This window comes from Rhipicephalus microplus, unplaced genomic scaffold (genome assembly GCF_043290135.1).
Source record: "Rhipicephalus microplus isolate Deutch F79 unplaced genomic scaffold, USDA_Rmic scaffold_23, whole genome shotgun sequence".
Classification (NCBI taxonomy): Eukaryota; Metazoa; Arthropoda; class Arachnida; order Ixodida; family Ixodidae; genus Rhipicephalus; species Rhipicephalus microplus.
Genome location: NW_027464596.1, coordinates 9726369 through 9735368, shown reverse-complemented (window position 1 = coordinate 9735368; position 9000 = coordinate 9726369). Strand labels below are relative to the sequence as shown.

Here is a 9000-nt window from a genome sequence, read left to right as displayed (position 1 = left end):
GGACGAGTTTCTGTCTCTGGAATTTGAATAACCGTGTCGTCCCTGTGACTGTCCATGGGCTTCTCTGATCTAAGAATCAACGTAAAACCAAACCAGCATCACCTAGCTAAAGCATAGAAGCAACCAGATAAGTCTTCACAATCGTCCAGTTTTGCTGTTTTAAGCCTTGAGCGGCTAAGTACAAGCTTTGCCAATTCTTGTATGTCACTGCATTAGAAGCAATATAAATATTGTGTATAGTTTCCACAGCCACTAGAATCTGAGATAATTTATGGGGCTTTTATAATTAACATGCCAAAACATTTCTCATCTCAGTAAGAATTACTCTTCCTAACAAGTATGGTAGCATGAGCATGTAAAGAATGCTCCTCATTCTGGCTTGTTTTCATTCACTGTCTCAACATCAGCAGCCAAAGCTACAGCTCATTTCGACAGAGACAAAATACCAGAGGCCCATGTACAGTCGTCAGTAAGCTTATCTCGAATGATCCACAACATGTCCTGAAGCAGTTTGGTTGACACCAGCGCCACGCAGCTTTGAGTTTTGTTGCCAAGGTGTTACGCCTGCATGCCGACATACAATCCAAGCTTACCGAGCTATTATCTTGGCAACAGTGCCCAGTGTTTCGCGGTTGGCCTCAGTGAAACCAGTCCAAGATACGTTGCGGAGCGTTCGAATTAAGCTTTTCGACAACTGTACGGTGCAATGTCGTTTAAGACCACCAGATAGTTGAAATTCCTTAAGCTCTCTGCTACAGTGCGCTCATATTCATATTGTGGTTTTGGCATGTCAATGCCCCGATAATATATTTATTAAAACTATACAAAGCCAAACATAAGGACATGACAGTGAAAGTAGTCTGGCTATTTAAATTTCAGTGCATAAAAGAAAACAGCAGTGAGAACATTCAACATAAGCAGTCATGTTGTACGTTCTCTGTGTGCAGTCTGCTCTTGTGCAACAATATTTCAACAAGAGCCAATACCAGATTTCACACCGTTTCTGTCATGTGCACCTTTAAATTGTGTTAAATAATGGAGATATAGCAACTCGGTCAGGATTGTAGGCACTGCGTTAATAGGATGAGGTTAGTTTCTACATTTCATCTGGAGCACAGCCCGAATGAATTTGGCCAAAAATGAGACGTCCCATGAAAAGCATTACGCTAACGTAACTTCTTAGTCGGAGCTGCAACAGGGACGTTACATATATGAGACGTAACGCAAGTGTGCGCGTATCACACTTCGTAGGCTGTACAACTGCATGCAGCCAGCCACTCGGTCAAAATAGCTGAGCAATAGTCAAGAAATGTCCTGCCGAAAGTCAATCCGTGCACAGAAATGACATCGCAACCAACAGAATATGGTCAACGGGCACATTCTCTTCACCGCTTCGGTGAATCATGAATGCAAGGCGTGAAGACAGCGCGCAAAGGCTGTGTGCAGCTGGGCTAGCTACCCTTGCCAGCCCGCCCCACGAATTGAACCCAATCGGTAACACACTGAACACAGCTAGCACATTCCAGGCAATATGCCGTAAGGTGGGACAGGTCGGCATCATTCAACGAACCAACCACTTTCCGCAATCAAATCAAAAGCACAGTAGGCGAGCGCTGGGAATCTCAAGATCTGTGAAAGCCAAACTGTGCGCCGAATGTCAGCGTCCGGTGTATATACATGTCGCAACACGAACCCTACAGTGTTGCAGATGATGCACACACACTCCATACGTTTCTAGACGATGCCCCACATCAAAATTTGTTACCATTACGATCTTTACGACGCTAATTTCACCAATGCTTGCTTTACGGCTCTACCTACTGTAACAAGGCGTTGACTATAACCTAGTTTCTTACAATTTAAGCCACTTCACGGGTGCAGCCCCGTTTTTACCTCTGTTTTTTCTCAACTGAGAAGGTGGCGCTAGTGAAAATATAGTGATGTTTAAAAAAAATAAGCATTTTATTTAGATAACAAAAACTTTCTATATTGAACAACGATCTGTTTTGTTTTGCAAATGTTTTTTTTGCTGCAGCCCTAGCAGTCTTAATCAGATGCAGCACTTAATTTTTCTATGTGTAGGCTCGAGTTGGCAACCATGAAAGAATCTTTCTTTTTGGCTCGCGTTTCCTCCTGTTTCTTTGGCGAGCGTAGACGATCGTGACGACGAGTTCGGCGCGCTTTTCGTTCACGCTTGTGAAGATAGTATATGAAGGTAAGCACAAATGAGTTCATTGCACTGTAAAGCTGCTACTGTCGATGAAGTAAAACTACTGCATGCATGTAATACCTATCTCACGCGGTGCCGCGCCGTGGCTGACACAAAAGTACAGGAGGGGTCAACAGTTCCCAGGCCACGCTGCCACAGGAATACGTTGGATATTGGCCTAAGAACGTTTGATCAATTCTGTACGTCGAAACCACGATGATACAAAAACCGATCCGCGGATCGAGTTTGGTGCTGCGCAATCTGAAAGTTGGATCGCGTAGCGATAGGGGCTGATCGCAATTGGAAGTGTCAAAGTAGCAGCACCTGATCCGGCCTAAGCCTCATCCAGATCGGCCCTTTTTGCGATCATAACTGCTCATGCGACACCGGTACAGTTAGTTTTATTCGAGATCAGGTTCAATCGCTATTTGTGCGATGTCTGCGCCAAACTCGATTCGGATCAGGCTGTAACGCAATGCGTTGGCCAATTGTTTGTGATCAAAAGTGCTCCTGTGTCACCGGTTTTGCGATCGAGAAATAACTGGGCTTGATTGTGACCAGAAGTACTCTTGTGACATTTGCATAACCTTTAAGTTGTGAAGAGCAAAAATGAATGGACACGGGGTGTTGCTTGAGCCAACATTTTGAAAGCTTTTGCCAGGCTAAAACAAATCCGATTCTCAAAACGTTCGCTCCAACGACACCCGTGTTCCAAATTTTTCATGTCTTCAGGCTTCCATTTCACCCTGAACTTCTCCCTTTACCCTCCGTGGCTGTATATTAGCTGTCATGCTGCTAAAGTCGAGGCCACGGCCGCCGCATCGCGAAGAGGCAAAGTACAAGCAAAGATATACATTTCAATCCACATAAAAGATTCCCAGCTCGCCAAAATTAATCCTGAGTACCCCCTTCTCTATGGCATGCCATATTATCACCAATTTAGCTCGTGTTACTGCAGTAGTTATTAGCTTAGGTTATTTGTGTGTCAAGATATGAAAGGGCACCGGAGACATTTAGAAGATGTCGGCGACCGGCAAACAAAAAGAAGAGTTGCTGAATGTGTGCACGAACACTTCGCAGACATTGCAACTTTATCTTTTTCTGAACAGGATAAGAATGTCGCAAATGAAGTACACAACACAAGCAGTGATGTCACGGAGGCTTCAAATCAAAAGCATGTAAACCCTACAAATGCTTTTGCAAGCACGTCAGCTGTAGAACAGCCGAGATTGGCCAGCAATGTGGCAGAAGTTCAGTTTGAAACAAATTATGAAGAACAGTCGAGCTTGGCCAGCGAGCTGGCAGCTTGGGCCTATGAAACTAAAGCTTGAGCATCTCATCTGATGCTGCTGCTGAAAATATTGAAGAAGCACCACCCGGAGTTACCCAGTGACTCACGAAACCTAATGGGGACGCCGAGATCTTGCGCGTTAAGAAAACATGGGGGCATCTGGTTCATACCACTACTTTGGTATTAAATCAGCACTGGGACAAATGATACAAGCAGGCAGCATCACAAGTGATACCATCGCACTTCTGATAAATATCGATAGGCTTACCATTGCAAAGAGTTGAAGCAAACAGTTCTGGCCAATATTGGCATCTGTTGAAGAGTACAGGGATGTCAAGCCATTTGTCATTGCCTTGTTTGTTGGAAACACAAAACCTGAGAGCCTCCAGGACTATTTTTGTGGTTTTATTGCAGAAGTGAGCATGCTGAAAAAGGAAGGCTTCACTCATGATGACAAAACGTTTACAGTTCAAGTACGTGCATTTGTCTGTGATGCACCTGCAAGGGCATTCTTGAAGTGCATCAAGGGCCATGGAGGCTAACACAGTTGCAAGAGATGCACTCAAGAAGGAGTTTATTCTGAAAGCTCTCGGAAAGTAATTCTTCCAGAGCTCAATGATCCACTGCGAACCGATGAAGCATTTCTGAACCAAGATCAGGAAGAGCACCATCGTGGACACTCACAATTAACCGAGTCAAAGATTGGCATGGTTAGCCATTTTCCACTGGAGAACATGCACCTTGTGTGTTTATGGGTTGCGAGGAAACTGCTTCACTACTGTGTCTGTGGAGTACCTCAAAGGTCAAAGGTTCCAGTACGTGTCCAAAATGAAATATCAGAGGTGCTAATAAATTTACAGAAGCACACACCTCGGGAAATAACCTGTAAGCCCCGAAGTCTTTGCGAACTGGAAAGATGGAAGGCTACTTCGGACCTGTGGTGCTATCAGGGAGAATTGAAAAATGTTATTTCCAGCATTTCATGAAGCTAAGTGTGGCATTGTCTATCCTCGCAAGCCCTGAGCTTTGCCACCTGCACCTAAACTTTGCCAAAAATCTTCTCCGAGGGTTTGTCACTGATGCTGGATGCCTTTATGGAGAGGGTGTTTACGTGTACAATGTACATGCACTTGTACACCTTCCTCATGATGTGCAAAGTTTGGCCATCTTGACTCATTTTCAGCATTCTCATTTGAGAAATATTTGGGTCAATTTAAGCGTGACTTGAAATCTCCAAGTCGACCGCTTCAGCAAGTCGTGAAGCGCTTGTGTGAGCGCATTCAGAGTGACGTGTTCAAAACAGCACTCCCAGAAAAGCAAGTAACTTTGCAGAAGCTACATGATTCTGACCTACTCCTCCAGGTTTTCAGGAATAACAGTTTCACTGCATAGCTTTTTCAGATGTAGTCATTGAAACAAACGGTACTGACTCATGTCTTCTTATGAAAGACGGGAACGTTGTGATTGCAACAAATTGGCTATATTGCAACAAAAGGGTATTGCGATTACCAGGTGGTAATGGCTACAGTAATTCAGAGTTTGCGAAGTACATCCCAAACGTACTTCTTATAGCTGTAGCGTGTCATGCAAAAAGCACGGCTAAAACCCTTGTATATGCTTAATGAAGCTGTTATGCTCGGAACTATATTATATATACTGCACAAGTCTACTGCCAGTGTACTCCGCGTAGCTCCGGCAGCGCTGCAAGGTATATGCTTCCATTCAATTATATCGGGGTCAAAAGCTTTAAATTTTGAAGTGCGGCCATGTGCAAGCAGACAGCAAGTGACAACATATATCATCAAGGAACTACAATGGCACTGTCAAATGTGCTGTGGACCAGGAAGGTAGCACTATTGCAAGGCAGTGCTGACAGTGATCATTATTGGTGGTTGGACGACATTCGAGTTTTTAAAAACAGCTGCTGCGAACATGTACTTTACAGAGCACTTACAAGGCTACGTCCATTAATTTCGCCCCACCACAGTGGTCTAGGGGCTAAAGCACTATGCTGCTGATTCACAGGTCGCGGGTTCGCATCCCGGCTGCGGCGGCGGCATTTCCGATGAAGGCGGAAATGTTGTTGCTGAAATTGCTGCTGGTGGGTGAAGGTGAGCGTACCATCGTGCGACCGTGCCGCGAAATCTCTTTTCTGCGTGACGCCCGACCACGAGCAGCTGATTCAGAAAGTGAAGGTTGCAGCACGACGCCAACGAAATGCGTGGCCGTGGGCTGCCTGAACACGTATGCTACGGCCGGGACCTGCTTTCACATTTTTCCGAAAGGCGTAAAGCTTCGAAAGCTGTGGACGATCGCAGTCAGGCGAAAGGATTAGGAGCCATCAAAGAGAGCCGTACTTTGCTCGGCACACTTCAAAGATGATGACTATGTGTACGACCGGTCACTCTTCACCCAAATGCCACTACAGATGAAAAGGATGCCGAAGCCTGACGCAGTGCCTTCAACAATCAGCCACTGCTAACGCAACAGCGGCAAGCCCCGACCAGCGTTCGATAAGCATCGGTGACAAGAAGTATTCGTATTTCCTAATGTATTTTGAGCAACGCTAAGACTATTAATGTGTGACACTCGCACGTATGTAGCAATTCCTAGGTCGTAAAGAATGAACTGGCGAGTGCCGAACCTGCCCTCGCTTCCGACGGACAGTGCACGCCGTCGACGACTACCGAGGCGCTTGACTGCAACCAGGGTGCCGGTGGCATGTGCCCGCCAATGATGACTGCCGAAGAGATGGAGCTGACGAACAGTAAGTAGCACGAGTGATGCCAAGCTGGGAGTCAGTAATGTGAGGAATTATTTCAATGCCATGGACCTTGGGACGGCTGATGTGGACGGTAAGTGGTGTGTGAAAGTGTCTAGCAGTTTGGGTACTAAGGCCCGCTGTGCTCCAAATAAAATATCTGCAGGTGGCTGTCATTTGTTACATAAGTGCTTTACTTAGCAGCTTTCCGGAGCATGGAGTTGAGATTAGCTTGCGGCCCTTCTGTACTACCATCAATTTTCTACAGAGTTGCATGTATTGCAACTTTTTGTTTGCAACTTTTTGTTGCATGTATTGCAACTTGTTGATTGTTTCTTCATTTTACTCGTCATGATAGCACTGTTCAGTGAAGCACTCTGCTGCATAACGCATCATGGCAGAATCTTATCTTGGCTACTGCAGTGGCATTTTTATAGCAGTGAAATGAAAAAGCACCATTGTGGATTGAAACCGCTGTGTGGGCGTAGTTGTTACTCCTGCTCATGTTGCCTCGTTTCAGGTGCCATCTTGTTCTCAGGCTCAAATCCCAAAAAAGTGCTGCGTCTTCTTTCAAGCATTGGTGCGTCTGTTCCTAAGCCTAGGCTGTTCTTTGTTATCCAGTCTGCCTTGCTATTTCCATTAGTGTACAAGGTAGGATAGTTCATGCACTTCTCACGAACTGCAATGCAGTTGAAACTATGATGTACTTATTACTTCAAAATATTTGTTACAAAACAGCTTTGGACAGATCAGCAGGTGCACTTGCTTGAAACATCTGAACCCCTCAGCCTGGCAGGAGGTGGGAGGTGCGACTCCCAAGGATTCTGTGCCAAGTATTCGACGTACACCTTCATTGATTCCAGCCGTGATTTCGTCCTGTACACAGAACTCGTGCAGATAAATGTTATTCCTCAGGTTATGTAATGTCATTTCATGCACGTACCCCTCATGCATATTCATGCTGCGCAGGTAAATGAAGTGGGAAACGGTGCCCGAATGGAGCTAGAAGGACTGAAGAGAGACCTGCACTTCCTCCTTGACGTGGATAAATGCATACGTAGCATCGTAACAGACCGCCACAGCTCCATACGAGCTTACCTGAAAACGGAGCATCCAAAAATTGCTCATCTTTTTGACTGCTGGCATGTTGCGAAAGGCAAGCACACCACAACCTCAATCTACCAGCATCTGTTGGTTATTTGTAGAAACCCTTCAAATTTATTTTCATTGCATTTCAGGAATAAAAAAGAAGCTTCTGGCCGCTTCTAAATGTCATGGGCTAAAAATCCTCGCAAAATGAACGCAGGCTATCGTTAACCATCTGTAGTGGTGTGCAGCATCAAGCGATAGTCATACAGAACTAATTTCGCCCAAGTGGTTGTCGCTCACCAACCATGTCGCCAATATACATGAGCATTAATGTCATATTTTTCCAAGGCGTGCACACGATGATCTGACTGATGAGAACAGACTGTGGCTGGTGGAAGGTAGAAACTCTATTTTTCAGTAAATATTTTCAGAAGCAAATATATATGTTTATATTTTTATAGCTTTTGATGCCCATCAAAAGCTAAAAAAATTGTGCATGCACCCACACATTTGAAGGATGTTGGACAGCTACCCATGGCGCTATGGAAAGCTGCGAGGCTTTCCATAGCATTGTCAACCAGTTTGCCCTCAAAACCTACCACTACATCTACAATGGAATGAAGGCCAGGTAATTGCTTGCACACGTGATCACCTCATTGTTCATACTTTTGAAGGTTGCCTTACTATAATTAAAAAAAACTTGAAACATTGATTATGTTTCTCACAAATTAAAACTTCATCTTGTTTTATATTGCAGCCTCTATCACATATCCTTTAGCCTTGCACTCAGACTGTGCGCTTTCTCAACTGCCGAGAGGCTGCAAAAAAAGCAAGCGCGGCCGTTCATGAAATGCGCCACTGGAGTGGTTTACGAAATACCCCTCTCGTGCAGGGAGAGCCATGTTTGCCACATGGGGTGCTGCGTCATTGATTGAGTGAGGGAACACGCCCTCACGGTAAAAAATAAAAACGATGCGCATTTGAGGGCGCAGGTCAATTCTAGTGGATGCACACCATGCTTCAGGCAGATTAGAATTCTGGGAAGAAGTGAAAGCAAGTAAGCACGGGAAATTTTGGAGGCCTATCACATGAAGAAACGGGGTATCAAATGTGTTAGCGAAATGCCACTCAACCTGTACGAGTCGGAAGCATGTTATCTAGAGAGCATGTGTTCGATGGCGTGATTAGGTAAGCGACGACCTGATCATGTTGCGCATGTGTTGACAAGAAGTGGGTTTGTAATAGCCCGTCTCCTCAATGAATGAATAAACACTTGTGAGTGCCCGTGCTGTTTATGGCTTTTCTTCCTTTGTGTAGTTGTGAATTTGGCACGAAGTTGACTATCTGATCCAGAGATACAGGTGTTTTTTTTTTGTTTTTTTTTCGCAGAGTGCCAATTGCTGCGATGCACTATAATGAAAACAGAGGGCGCAAGTAGGCAACTACTTCTGGTGGTACGGAAAAATGGGCTGTGCAGTTTAGAACAGCGACGCATGGGGGGCAAGCCTCTCTCCTGTGATGAAAGAGCCAACCAATGGTGAATGTTCATATTTTATAATTTTAGTTACCTAGTACATGACACATTTTCATGATCCCCTTCAGATTTGATCCATATGAATTCGACTGTACCACTTTGTGCTTGCTTGTGTA

The 9000-nt window shown here is 44.9% G+C and overlaps 2 pseudogenes; both read left to right on the top strand.

Annotated features, from left to right (window-relative positions):
• Positions 1-3201: 3201 nt before the first annotated feature.
• LOC142786426 (uncharacterized) lies at positions 3202-6275 on the top strand (annotated as a pseudogene).
• Positions 6276-6327: 52 nt separating this feature from the next.
• On the top strand, positions 6328-7738 carry LOC142786425 (uncharacterized; annotated as a pseudogene).
• The last annotated feature ends 1262 nt before the right edge of the window (positions 7739-9000 follow it).